This window comes from Hordeum vulgare, chromosome 2H, assembly GCF_904849725.1.
Source record: "Hordeum vulgare subsp. vulgare chromosome 2H, MorexV3_pseudomolecules_assembly, whole genome shotgun sequence".
In the NCBI taxonomy this organism is placed as follows: domain Eukaryota; kingdom Viridiplantae; phylum Streptophyta; class Magnoliopsida; order Poales; family Poaceae; genus Hordeum; species Hordeum vulgare.
The window spans coordinates 551,069,892-551,085,234 of NC_058519.1; positions in this window are offsets into that span (position 1 = coordinate 551,069,892).

The following is a 15,343-nucleotide window of genomic DNA, read 5'->3' on the forward strand; positions in this document are numbered from 1 at the left end:
CATCTTCACCTCAAGCAATAAGAGCCATATTCAGGTTAGATACATGAGCAGAGACAATTTTATTTTTGACATAAGGGTTCTTAAATTTGGTTGGGCAAGATTTACGAAACATCGATGTATGGTTTTCAGTCCAGCGAAAAGGATGAGTTCTGTTTTCTGAATTTGACAAAAATTCAATCACCTTTTTGAGGAATTTTGACGAAAAACATGAACTCTTTTTTTCTTTTGGATCCAGTTGAGTTGTCACCATTTTTTCAATAAATATAAATATGTCAGTGCTCATGGAAGTCACCGGTATTTCAGATCCTTTTGAATAACGTTTCTAAGAAAAAAAGCACTCAGCTTCGTTTAACATCCAAAAAGAGAATGCAATATTCAAGGGTCAGTGTACTGTGTAAATGGTGCTGAGCATAGCCATGTCAGTGCTCAATACCAATCTCCAATGGTACTGCACATGGCAACAATATCCAGAATTAGAGTATAGAAATGCTTACTGAAGTAACTTCACCCTTTTTATAATCCAGAACAATTTAGATTTAGTTAGTTTAGCTGTGGAGAAAGGATACATTTTCCTTTTATCTAAAAAACATATGATTTAACAAAAAAACGTTAGGTGAGCAAACTGATATTGAGAAACTTCCCCTTTGGAAAATGCTTCTAGAAAAGGAGCATATGTAAATGAAAAATAAATACTTGCATTTTTCATCCCTTGTAGAAGTGATTTCCTAATTAAGTTTAGTTCTTTTCACTACAAATTGAGCTCAGTATTTTGTTTGAAAAACAAACAGTATATAGCTGGTTTTAGTGTCTTCAGCTTATTCACTTCCTTTATCATTCTCGCAGCATTATTTTGCTACACATTTTCAAGGATGCAACTTAACAACGTGCAATTTTAGGTGCCTCGATTTGACATAAAGATATCATTTTGGAATAATAGTTGCACCCTGATTTTTTTTTTTCATGTTGGTTTGATTTGTATTGTAGGATGGTAGACACCTTCGATCAAAACTGAAGGAGGCATACAAGAGCATGTAAATTATGCTGAAACCTTGAACTTTTGCCTCATATAGATGTCATTTGCCAGCAACCTGAGAATACAGTGTGTCGTTGGATTCAACCTGGCACTATGTCCAGGCCTATAGAACTCACATAGTTCAGGTTCTTAGTCCGCCCTTTCTCAACACTTGAACACTGAAGAAGTAGATTGAGTACAGGGACACTGTAACTTTGTGAATATCTGCATGCTGGATGTCAATGTAGTTGAGGGCGAAAAATATGTGTTTTTATCGCTTAACTCACTACATTTAACCTACGAGATTCCTTCCATTGCAATCTATACAAAGAAAAATAGTGAATGTTTCTTGATAAACAAAGGTACGTACCAATGCACAAAACGATTCCCTCAGTCTTCCAAAGGACCATGATGTAAAAGTTGAAAAATGAAACAAGGTCCCAGACAGTCCTTGGTTTTCCTTATCTGTAAGGATTTAAAAATTCCTGGCATAATGTTTCTTTTGTTTTTAGACGTTTAGGGCTGTTTCAGACTTTAGATATGAAGTGGTTACTTCTACGCAAGCAGAAACTTTCTTTTCATACTTGCTGTGACATGCGCATGTGCTTAGATCAGTTGGTATACAGTCTAGATAAAATTTTGATCATGTGATGTTTTATAAAAATGTTCTTTTCTTGCCAAACCAACAAGTAATTGGACGAGCTCTCTCACGGGCTCGGCGTGTCGCCGCGCCTCTGCTTGCTATAACCCATCGTATTGGCTTGTATACCTATACCAGTCTAATGATAAGATGAACTAATCCTCACTTTTGAGATTGCCTGCCTTTTGAAGAATGTTTAACTTTTATTTCAACCATGCGTTGTGATGATTCAATGAACTAATCCTCACTTTTGAGATTGCCCTCCTTGTGGAGAATGTTCAACTTTTATTTCAACCGCTCTTGTGCTCTGTGATCAAGTATCCATCTTGTAAGATTGTCACCTCTATATTAATGTGGATATATTAGCTAGCTCTCCATGTTCTGCTCTATCAGTGAATACTTTGTTGTTGCAGTTCAGTTACATGTATTTTTTTTGTAACAATTGGCACTCATTTGGATGCTTAGTGACGTTAACAAATGCCCCAATAAGATCAGTGTGCATAATCACGCAAATGTAATGTATGAGATCCGTCCGACATCTAAACAATGCACTTTCTGCAATAAAAGAAATCTTAAATCTTCTTAAAGGATGTAAGAAGAACATAAAATATCAGTCTCTGTGTTGTAGTATTCAAGTCTATTGGATTAGATAAAGTTAGAAAACTATCACATGATTTTGAATGCACTGTCCAATAGACCTAACACGATTAGGTACTTATGTTTGTTAATATAACCCGTTCTACCATTTTATTGACTATAACCATTAATTATGGTTCATTTCAATCATGTTTATACACATGAAGCTTGTGCTGATAAAAGTCATATGTCAGCTAATGGAGAACTTGTAGGTTCAAGTTTGTTTAAGATCACTGTGGAGTCACATTTGAAGGGTATAAACCTTTTCATTTAAAGTTTCCCTCGAAGACATTGATAATTATGCTTATATAGTACTTCATTTGTTGTTCTCATGTTGTGCTACATACTGCCTGCGCTTCTCTTCACTCACATAGTTGCTGCTGATTTGCATTTGAGGATAATGACCGTGCTGATAACTTTCATGTCTCCTTTTCAAGTATGTTGAATTTCTTAAGAAACATTTCCTATTCAGAGTACCCTCTCTTCGTGACTCCCTCATTTATACTAATGAAGTACTTATTGTTCCATGCCATGATGAGCAATTAGCCTTGTATGTGCTCTAATTGCACGAGCAGCTGCTGACACCACCATACCAATTGTTTTCTGAGCGATGTGCATGGCTAAGTCAGGTCTCCTTCTTAGCTTCATCTTGTGCCTTATCTTGGTTCATGCTACAATTGTGAAGAAACCAACAACTTCTGAAACGAGTGCCCCTATGAGAAGAGAGAGGACAAACCAAGATTTCCGAAGACATTTCTGAAGAAGAAGTTGCCCAATCCAATAAACTCCAAGTTTAAAAATAGTGATGGGAAGGCAATAGTTGCCCAAGATGAGTCAGATCCCGATGATGTTGGAGGTGTTGCTGGTGTAGCTCAAGACACTCAAACCACACTAAGACTTGTCAACAAGAGTGGTGATGTTGTCACATACAAATACATGAAATACTAAAATGGCAACACACACAAATGTTTGATGGCAAAGGCTGTGGTAGATGATGATGAGGGAGATGATAATGAGGGGCAAGCCTCCCCGGACAAGGTAAAGGTAACACCACATCAAAACCCTCCTCTATTTACTCATACCACACCTAGTGATGAATATCTTGATGCGGAGGATCATGATCATGATTGTGACATGAATGATGCTATGTTTGCGAAAAATAAATAAAGATGTGTGCTCCCTCGAAGGAAAGAAGCTTATTATGTGTCGTATTCTTATGAAGATGGTGAGTAAGCACACCATCACCATTAAGGAACTCGAAACCCTTGTCACTGAGGAAAAGGATAATTGTGAAATCCTTAAGCGTAAAGTCCTATATGAGGAAACATATAGTGATGAAATGTGCTTAAAGATTGGTGCAAACATTGATATGCATACTAAAGAAATTGCCTCCTTGAAAAAGGCTAAAAGTGCTCCTAAAGTATTCACGAATGATAAAAGTAAGCTTGAGGAGTCTCACACCACTGTCTCTAAGGATTATGAGGTCTTACATTTGTCTCTCGAGACAATGAAAGAAGATCTGAACGTCCTTATACAGAAGTTTGACGAGCTCAAGCTCACTTACCTTGACACACTTTGCAAAGCATACTCCTCACCTATTATAAATGTTGATTCTTGTGATACTAATACAATGGTGACCTAGCTATTGTACTTGCAGAGAACTGACTGCTAAAGGCTCAAATTGAGAAAGGGCTTATGTCATGTGCCCAAGGACAAAAGAACCTCAATCACGTGTTCACTCAACACAAAGAAGTAGTGGCCAAGGAAGGACTTGGATTTGATCCAAGCACAAGCGAGAAAAGATGTCAACCCAAAAGTGTACCACATCTCTCGAGGAGACATTCGTACGTGAAGGGAATAAGGATAAATGAAAGGGTAAATTTGAAAAGGGTGTGAGTTGGGAGGCCACTAGGGGAATGCCTAATCCCAACAAGCCAAAATAATTTATGCCTCCATCATATGTGCTTCGTAAAGCAAAATATGGATATGTCTACGCTCAATTTGTTGGTCCACGAAATGCTTTTCATTTCTATGCAATTTGGGTTTGTAAGACCCTTGTTACTAACATGAGAGGCCCCATTGTAAAATGGGTGCCTCTAACCAAGACTTAAAATGTGTGTAGGTTTCCTTCTTTGGTGGAGTCAAATGGGCAATTGATGGTGGATGCACCAACCATATGACCGGAGATGGCACATTGCTCATGGGCTTCATGTAAGCTATTAAAACCTTTATGAGCATTGTCTTTGGTAGAGGGTCTAATGGACAGGTAATTGGTTTGGGCAAGGTGGCTATCAAAAATGACATGTCGCTTGGAAATGTCATGTTTGTCCAATCCCTTGATTATCATTTGCTACTTATGTTGGTTATGATAGACTATTTCGACTAACGTTGTGAAAGTTTTTAAGAGAGACACTCTTGAAATTTTCTTTGTGGGGTAGTTGGATGGCAACCTTTACACAATTGATTTCTCGAAAGAGAGCGCATTCCACGCAATTTGCCTCATGGCCAAGGCCGATAAGGGTGGATATGGCATCGTTGGCTAGCCCATGACGACATGAGAAATATTCAAGATATCTTAATGGGTGAACATATCCTTGGAATAATCAATGTATCCTTTTAGAAATATCATGTGTGTAGTGCATGCATAGCTGGGAAGAACATCAATCAAAGCACCCACCCAAGAATATAATATCAACCTTAAGACCTTTGGAGCTCCTTCATGTGGATCTCTTTGGGCCTCCTTCATTGGATAGTCTTGATGGGAAGAAGTATGCTCTTGTTATTGTTGATGATTACTCAAGATACTCATGTGTGTTCTTTATCAATTCCAAGGATGAGACAAAGATCACTTCCATTGATTTTTTCAAGAAAGCATAACGCAAGTTTGATAAATAAATCTTGGCAATAATAAGTGACAATGGTTCCGAATTCAAGAACTACACCTTGGAATAGTTTCTTAGTGATGAAGGAATTGATCATCAAAACTCTGCACCATATACTCCAAAACAAAATGGGGTTGCCGAGAGGAAGAACCTCACACTTGTGGAAATGGCAAGGTCCATGTTGGATGAGTACAAGTCACGACATATTTTTTGGACTGAAGCCGTCAACACCGCATGTCATGCATCAAACCGTCTTTTTATTTAGATAATATTGGAAAAGACCCCATATGAGCTCCTAACAAGAAACAAGCCAAATGTCAAGTACTTCCGGGTGTTTGGGTGCAAATATTTCATTCTTAACAAGAAAGAACAATTAGGAAAATTTCAATCCAAAACAAATCGAATGGATGCCTTCTAGAAACTTGTGATGTATATTTGTTGCTCATGGATCAAACTATCATGTCTATAGGGTGTACAACAAATCGAATGGATGCCTTCTAGAAACTTGTGATGTATTGTTTCATGAATTTAATGTCTCCCATGGGGAGGAAGTTGATCTAAGTGATACAGGTGATGAAGACTCTTCACAAGATATTTTGACCATGGGTATAGGTGCTCTCCTTCCAATGGAACATGTTCCCCGTGAAGGTGGAGATGCATATTTCTACTGCAACAAAAGACCTTCCAACGGCGCCAGAAATAGGCACGTTGTCGGGAAATTATCTTGACATGCTCCTCCCCGGCAACAGCGCCCGAAATAGGAGTGTCACTTCATACTCCTCAGCAATGGCACCAGGAATCCTTCATCTGCGGCTACGCCTTAAGGGACTTCCTAGGCAAGTATGCAAAGGATTTCCCCCATGGCCTTGGAGCCTTGTGTTGGTGTTCCCTCGAAGCGGAAAGGGTGATGTAGCATAGCGGTGGTAAGTATTTCCCTCAGTTTGAGAACCAAGGTATCAATCCAGTGGAGGAGTATCTCAAGATCCTGCACAAACACAAAAGCTTGCTCCCAACGCTATCAAGGGGTTGTCAATCCCTTATAGATTGTTCGCCAAGTGAGAACTTAAAGCAACAAAGTAACAAAGCAAAGTAAAAGCGGAGGTGTAAATGATGGATGTGAGTAGACCCGGGGGCCGTAGTGTTTACTAGTGGCTTCTCTCATGAAAGCAAGTAGACGGTGGGTGAACAAATTACTGTCGAGCAATTGATAGAACCGCGCAAAGTCGTGACGGTATCTATGGCAATGATTATATCTATAGGCACCATGTCCAAAACAAGTAGACCGATACTTTCTGCATCTACTACTATTACTCCACACATCGACCGCTATCCAGCATGCATCTAGTGTATTGAGTCCATAAGAATAGAGTAACGCCTTAAGCAAGATGACATGATGTAGAGGGATAATCTCAAACCAATGATGAAAACCCCATATTTTTACCCTTGATGGCAACTACTTAATGTGTGCCTTGCTGCCCCTACTGTCACTGGGAAAGGTCACCACATTGTAGAACCCAAAACCAAGCACTTCTCCCATTGCAAGAATCATAGATCTAGTTGGCCAAACAAAACCCAAGACTCGGAGAGACTTACAAGGATATCAAATCATGCATATAAGAAATCAACAAAGACTCAAATATATATCATAGATAATCTGATCACAAATCCACAATTCATCGGATCTCGACAAACACACCGCCAAAGAAGATTAAATCGGATAGATCTCCTTGAAGATCATGGATAACTTTTTATTGAAGATCCAAGAGAGAGAAGAAGCCATCTAGCTACTAACTACGGACCCGTAGGTCTGAAGTGAACTACTCACAAGTCATTGGAGGGGCGATGAAGATGATGAAGAAGCCCTCCAACTCCAAAGTCCCCTCCGGCAGGGCGCCGGGAAGGGTCTCCAGATGAGATCTCGCGGAAACGGAAGCTTGCGGCGGCGAAAAAGTATTTTCGAGGCTCCCCACATTTTTTGCTGAAATTTTGGGAATATATAGGCCAAGGATCTAGGTCAGGGGGCGGACAGGGAGGCCACAAGCCCTGACACTGCCGCCTCCCCCTGGTGGCGAAGTGGGAGCCTGTGGGCTCCCTGGAGCCCACCTGGCTTAGCCCAGAGGCCCCCTGATCTTCTTCCGTTCGGGAACAAATCATTTCGGGGTTTTATTCCGTTTGGACCCCGTTCCAAAATCGGATCTGAAAAGAGTCAAAAACACAGAAAAAACAGGAACTGGCACTTGGCACTGAATTAATAAGTTAGTCCCAAAAAAGATATAAAAGGTACATAAAACATCCAAAGATGAAAAGATAACAGCGTGAAACCATCAAAAATTATAGATACGTTTGAGACGTATCAAGCATCCCCAACCTTAACTGCTGCTCGTCCTCGAATAGGGAAGTGATAAAGAATGAATTTTTGAGGCTTTCATGCTACCTAGCATAGGTGTCCTTTGTAATTCCTCTTATGTGACGTGAATGTTCAGATCCATTAGATTAAAAACAATAGTTTGCTATTGACGTGGAAACAATAATACTTCAAGCAAACTAGCAAGGTAATCATGAACTTTCAAAATAACAAGGCCAAAAGAAAGTTATCCCTACAAAAGCATATAGTCTGGCTATGCTCTATCATCATTGCACAACGAATTTAAATCATGCACAACCCCGGTATTGGCCAAGTAATTATTTCACACCTTTACTTTCTCAAAACTTTTCAACTCTCATGCAATACATGAGCGTGAGCCATGGTTATAGCACTATAGATGGTGTGGAGTGTGGTGGAGGTTGCAAGACAAAAAGGAGAAGATAGTCACATTAACTAGGTATATCAATGAGCTGTGGATATGCTCATCAATAGATATCAATGTGAATGAGTAGGGATCGCCATACAAATGATGCACTAGAGCTACGAGTATGTGAAAGCTCTTAAAGAAAACTAGTGGGTGTGCATCCAACTTGCTTGCTCACGAAGACCTAAGGCAATTTTGAGGAAGCCTATCATTGGAATATACAAGTGATACATCTCAAACGTATCTATAATTTTTGATGGTTTCACGCTGTTATCTTGTCTTCTTTGGTTGTTTTATGTACCTTTTATATCTTTTTTGGACTAACTTATTGATTTAGTGCCGAGTGCCAGTTCCTGTTTTTTCCGTGTTTTTGACTCTTTTCAGATGTGATTTTGGAACGGAGTCCAAACGGAATAAAAACCCCAAAATGATTTTTTCCCGAACGAAAGAAGACCAAGGGATCTTTGGGCCAAGCCAGGTGGGCTCCAGGGAGCCCACAAGCTCCCACCACGCCACCAGGGGGGAGGCGACGATGGGCAAGCTTGTGGCCTCCTTGGCCGCCCCCTGACCTAGGTCTTTGGCCTATAAATTCCCAAATATTCCGCAAAAAATCAGGGGAGCCTCGAAAATACTTTTCCGCCGCCGCAAGCTTCCGTTTCCGCGAGATCTCATCTGGAGACCCTTCCCGGCGCCCTCCCGGAGGGGCCTTTGGGTTGGAGGGCTTCTTCATCATCATCATCGCCCCTCCAATGACTCGTGAGTAGTTCACTTTAGACCTACGGGTCCGTAGTTAGTAGCTAGATGGCTTCTTCTCTCTCTTGGATCTTCAATACAAAGTTCTCCATGATCTTCATGGAGATTTATCCGATGTAATCTTCTTTGGCGGTGTGTTTGTCGAGATACGATGAATTTTGGATTTGTGATCAGATTATCTATGATATATATTTGAGTCTTTGCTGATTTCTTATATGCATGATTTGATATCCTTGTAAGTCTCTCCGAGTCTTGGGTTTTGTTTGGCCAACTAGATCTATGATTCTTGCAATGGGAGAAGTGTTTGGTTTTGGGTTCTACCATGTGGTGATCTTTCCCAGTGACAGTAGGGGCAGCAAGGCACACATCAAGTAGTTGCCATCAAGGGTAAAAAGATGGGGTTTTATCATTGGTTTGAGATTATCCCTCTACATCATGTTATCTTGCTTAAGGCGTTACTCTGTTCTTATGGACTTAATACACTAGATGCATGCTGGATAGCGGTCGACGTGTGGAGTAATAGTAGTAGATGCAGAAAGTATCAGTCTACTTGTTTCGGACGTGATGCCTATAGAAATAATCATTGCATAGATATCGTCATGACTTTGTGCGGTTCTATCAATTTCTCAACAGTAATTTGTTCACCCACCGTCTACTTGATTTCATGAGAGAAGCCACTAGTAAACACTACGGCCCCCGGGTCTATTCACATCCATCATTTACATCTCCGCTTTTACTTTGCTTTGTTACTTTGTTGCTTTCAGTTCTCACTTGGCAAACAGTCTATAAGGGATTGACAACCCCTTCATAGCGTTGGGTGCAAGCTTTTGTGTTTGTGCAGGATCTTGAGATACTCTTCCGCTGGATTGATACCTTGGTTCTCAAACTGAGGGAAATACTTACCGTCACTGTGCTACATCACCCTTTCCGCTCCGAGGGAACACCAACGCAAGGCTCCAAGGCCACGGGGGAAATCCTTTGCATACTTGCCTAGGAAGTACCTTAAGGCGTAGCCGCAGTTGAAGGATTCCTGGTGCCGTCGACACAACTATTTCTGGCGCCGTTGCAAGGGATATACATCAAAACATCAGAAGTATTTCTGGCGCCGTTGCCGGGGAGGAGAAAACATGATCTATCCAAGTAGGTCTCACAAACTCTTCTCTTGCATTTACTTTTGTTGCCAGTTGCCTCTCGTTTTCCTCTCCCCCACTTCACATTTGCCATTTTCATTTGCCTTTTTCCGTTCGCCCTTCTTCGGCTTGCTTTCTGTTTGCTTGTGTTACCATGTGCCGTCTTTTAGCTTGCATCTTTGCTTGCTAAAAATCCATTGATATGGATCCTCATCCACTAGCTAGTCTCTTTAAGAGACCCACTATTGTTGAACGAATTGCTAGTGAGTTGAGGACAATTGACTATTTCTATGGAGTTTTGCTTGAGTTGCGTGAATCTGAAAATCGTGATGAACAAACTTATGAAGTGATTCACGAGGGCTCCTTGGATGAAAAGCATGATTGCAATGGTTTCACTATAAATTCTATTAGTGATAATCATGCTAAAATTATGCAAAACCGTAAGCTTGGGGATGCTAGTTTTGCTTTTTCCACTACTTGTTGCAATAATCATGATTGGGGTGATGATCTTGAAAATTTGTTCAAACCTCATGATGAATATGATATTTGCAACAATGCTGAAAGTGGGATTGGAGAAGTCATGACTTTATTTGATGATAATCCCACTATTTCTGAAGAGCGTCAACTTTGCATGCATGTGGATCATGAAAAGAATATACTATGGGATAGCTATATTGTTGAATTTGAATATGATCCCACATGTAATTGCTATGAGAGAGGAAAATATTTTGGTAGAAACTTTCATGTTACCAAATCACCTCTCGTGATGTTGAGATTGCTCTTGTCTCTTTCTTCTTCCTTGCATATGGCAGCTATTGGTTGTCTTGACAATTTGTTTTCCTATAAAATGCCTATGAATAGGAAGTATGTTAGACATAGATGTGATTTTCACATGCTTTAGGATGCTCTCGTTGTGCTTCAATTCTTGTCTTTTGTGAGAGCATCATTCAATGCCTAGCTAAGGGCGTTAAACAAAAGCGCTTGTTGGGAGGCAACCCAACGAATCTATCCTTTCTCTTTTTTTTGTTTGTGTTTTCCACACTTTAATAATTCTGTTATGATTGTGTTTTTGTGTTTCTTTTTGTGTTTGTGCCAAGCAAAACCGTTATGATTAGTCTTGGGGATGATCGTTTGGTCATGCTGGAACAGACAGAAACTTTCTGCTCACGAAAAGAATTTTCATTTTTTTCTGTAAGAGCTTTTGAGTTGATTCTTTTTGCTGCTGATTTCTCATCAAATTCTGCATACTGTCGTAATGTTTCAGAATTTTTGAAGTACCAGAGGTATATGAAATATACAGATTGCTACAGACTGGTCTGCTGTTAACAGATTCTGTTTTTGTTGTGTTGGTTGCTTATTTTGATGAAACTATGGATTGTATCGGGGGTATTAGCCATGCAAGATTGAAATTACAGTAACTCAACATAAGCACAAGTGGAATTTAAGTTTGCTACAGTACCTAAGGAAGTGGTGGTTCGCTTTCTTGTACTAATGTTATCACGAGTTTCTGTTTAAGTTTCGTGTTGTGAAGTTTTCATGTTTTGGGTGAAGTTCTTATGGACAAAGAGATAAAGAGTGGCAAGAGCTCAAGCTTGGAGATGCCCAAGGCACCCCAAGAGATTCAAGGATGCCGTAAAAGCCTAAGCTTGGGGATGCCCCAGGAAGGCATCCCCTCTCTCGTCTTCAATCCATCGGTAACGTTACTTGGGGCTATATTTTTATTCACCACATGTTATGTTTTTTTGCTTGGAGCGTCTTGTATCGTAGGAGTCTTTTATTTTTGTTGTGTCACAATGTTCCTTGCTGCACACCTAGAGAGAGAGACATGCACTCAACGTGATTTTGTCGAGCTTCACTTATATCTTTTGGTAGACAATTCAGCTCACATGTGCTTCACTTATATCTTTTCGAGCACAGCGGTGCGTGGCTTGGTAGTTGATCTATGCTTTGAAAGTAGTCTCAAAAGGGGTAGTTATCCAAAGGGATACGAAAACTTCCACCTTCATGCGCATTGAATAGTTAGAGAAGTTTGATTCATCTCAATTAGTTTTGAGTTGTGGTAATGGTAATATTGAAAGTCAGGCTAGTAAGGTGTTGTGGATCTAGAAATACTTGTGTTGAAGTTAGTGATTCCCGTAGCATGCACGTATGGTGAACCGCTATGTGATGAAATCTGAGCATTATTAGTATATTGATTGTCATCCTTTGCGTGGCGGTCGGGATCGCGCGATGGTTTATACCTACCAACCCTTCCCCTAGGAGTATGTGTTGAATGCTTTGTTTCAATTACTAATAAAACTTTTGCAACAAGTATATGAGTTCTACATGACTAATGTTGAGTCCATGGTTTAGATGCACTTTCACCTTCCACCATCACTATCTTCTTAGTGCCATGCAACTTTCGCCGGTGCACAAAACCCACCATTAGCCTCCCTCAAAACAGCCACCATACCGACCTATTATGGCCTTTTCAAAGTCACTCCGAGATATATTACCATGCAATTACCACCATGACATGTGCTACCACGTCTACATTGCCATTGCATGATCGTAAGATAGCTAGCATGATGTTTCCATTGATGTCTATGCCATGCTAGATCATTGCCACGGTACACTACCGAAGGCATTCCATATAGAGTCATCGTTACTCTAAGTTTTGAGTTCAAAGTGTGATGATCATCATTAATGGAGCATTTTCCCATGTGAGGAAATAAAAGAGGCCAAAGAAGCCCACAAAAAAAGAGGCCAAAGAGCCCACCAAATAAAAAAATGAGAGAAAAAGAGAGAAGGGACAATACTAACACTTTTTCCACACTTGTGCATATTAAGCACCAGGATCTTCATGATTGAGAGTCTCTCGTTTTGTCACCACCATATAGCTAGTGGGAAATCTTCATTATATAACCGGGCTTGTATATTCCAATGACAGGCTTCCTCAAAATTGCCTTAGGTCTTCGTGAGCAAGCAAGTTGGATGTACACCCACTAGTTTTCTTTAAGAGCTTGCACATACTCGTAGCTCTAGTGCATCATTTGTATGGCAATCCCTACTCATTCACATTGATATCTATTGATGAGCATCTCCACAGCTCATTGATATGCCTAGTTAATGTGACTATCTTCTCCTTTTTTGTCTTGCAACCTCCACTACATTCCACACCATCTATAGTGCTATAACCATGGCTCACACTCATGTATTGCGTGAGAGTTGAAAAGGTTTGAGAAAGTAAAGGTGTGAAACAATTACTTGGCCAGTACCGGGGTTGTGCATGATTTAAATTCATTGTGCAATGATGATAGAGCATAGCCAGACTATATGCTTTTGTAGGGATAACTTTCTTTTGGCCTTGTTATTTTGAAAGTTCATGATTACTCTGCTAGTTTGCTTGAATTATTATTGTTTCCACGTCAATAGCAAACTATTGTTTTGAATCTAGTGGATCTGAACATTCACGTCACATCAGAGGAATTACAAGGACACCTATGCTAGGTAGCATGAAAGCATCAAAAATTCATTCTTATCATTTCCCTACTCGAGGACGAGCAGGAGTTAAGCTTGGGGATGCTTGATACGTCTCAAACGTATCTATAATTTTTGATGGTTTCATGCTGTTATCTTGTCTTCTTTGGTTGTTTTATGTACCTTTTATATCTTTTTTCTGACTAACTTATTGATTCAGTGCCAAGTGTGAGTTCCTGTTTTTTCCGTGTTTTTCACTCTTTTCAGATCTGATTCTGGAACGGAGTCCAAACGGAATAAAAACCCCGAAATGATTTTTTCCTGAACGGAAGAAGACCAGGGGGCCTTTGGGCCAAGCCAGGCGGGCTCCAGGGAGCCCACAAGCTCCCACCACGCCACCAGGGGGAGGCGGCGGTGGGCAAGCTTGTGGCCTCCCTGGCCACCCCCTGACCTAGGTCTATGGCCTATAAATTCCCAAATATTCCGCAAAAAATCAGGGGAGCCTCGAAAATACTTTTTCGCTACCGCAAGCTTCCGTTTCTGCAATATCTCATCTGGAGACCCTTCCCGGCGCCCTGCCGGAGGGGACTTTGGAGTTGGAGGGCTTCTTCATCATCATCATCGCCCCTCCAATGACTCATGAGTAGTTCACTTTAGACCTAAGGGTCCGTAGTTAGTAGCTAGATGGCTTCTTCTCTCTCTTGGATCTTCAATACAAAGTTCTCCATGATCTTCATGGAGATCTATCCGATGTAATCTTCTTTGGCGGTGTGTTTGTCGAGATCCGATGAATTGTGGATTTGTGATCAGATTATCTATGATATATATTTGAGTCTTTGCTGATTTCTTATATGCATGATTTGATATCCTTGTAAGTCTCTCCGAGTCTTGGGTTTTGTTTGGCCAACTAGATCTATGATTCTTGCAATGGGAGAAGTGCTTGGTTTTGGGTTCTACCATGTGGTGACCTTTCCCAGTGACAGTAGGGGCAGCAAGGCACACATCAAGTAGTTGCCATCAAGGGTAAAAAGCTGGGGTTTTATCATTGGTTTGAGATTATCCCTCTACATCATGTCATCTTGCTTAAGGCGTTACTCTATTCTTATGGACTTAATACACTAGATGCATGTGGATAGCGGTCGACGTGTGGAGTAATAGTTGTAGATGCAGAAAGTATCGGTCTACTTGTTTCGAACGTGATGCCTATAGAAATAATCATTGCATAGATATCATCACGACTTTGCGCGGTTCTATCAATTGCTTGACAGTAATTTGTTCACCCACCGTCTACTTGCTTTCATGAGAGAAGCCACTAGTAAACACTATGGCCCCCGGGTCTATTCACATCCATCGTTTACATCTCCGCTTTTACTTTGCTTTGTTACTTTGTTGCTTTCAGTTCTCACTTGGCAAACAATCTATAAGGGATTGACAACCCCTTCATAGCGTTAGGTGCAAGCTTTTGTGTTTGTGCGGGATCTTGAGATACTCTTCCGCCGGATTGATACCTTGGTTCTCAAACTGAGGGAAATACTTACTGTCGCTGTGCTACATCACCCTTTCCGCTTCGAGGGAACACCAACGCAAGGCTCCAAGGCCACGGGGGAAATCCTTTGCATACTTGCCTAGGAAGTCCCTTAAGGCGTAGCCGCAGCTGAAGGATTCCTGGTGCCATCGACACAACTATTTCTGGTGCTGTTGCAAGGGATACACAGCAAAACATCAACAAGCCAAGTTATATAATGAAAATTGCCCACTATCTATTTGGTACAAAATGAGAGACTCTCAATCATGAAGATCATGGTGCTTAATATGCACAAGTGTGGAAAAGGCGGTAGCATTGTCCCTTCTCTCTTTTTCTCTCATTTTTTTCGTGGGCTCTTTAGCCTCTTTTTTTTTGGTGGGCTGCTTTGGCCTCTTTTATTTCCTCACATGGGACAATGATCCATCAATGATGATCATCACACTTACAACTCAAAACTTAGAGAAACTATGACTCTATATGGAATGCCTTTGCTAGTGTACCGTGGCAATGATCTAGC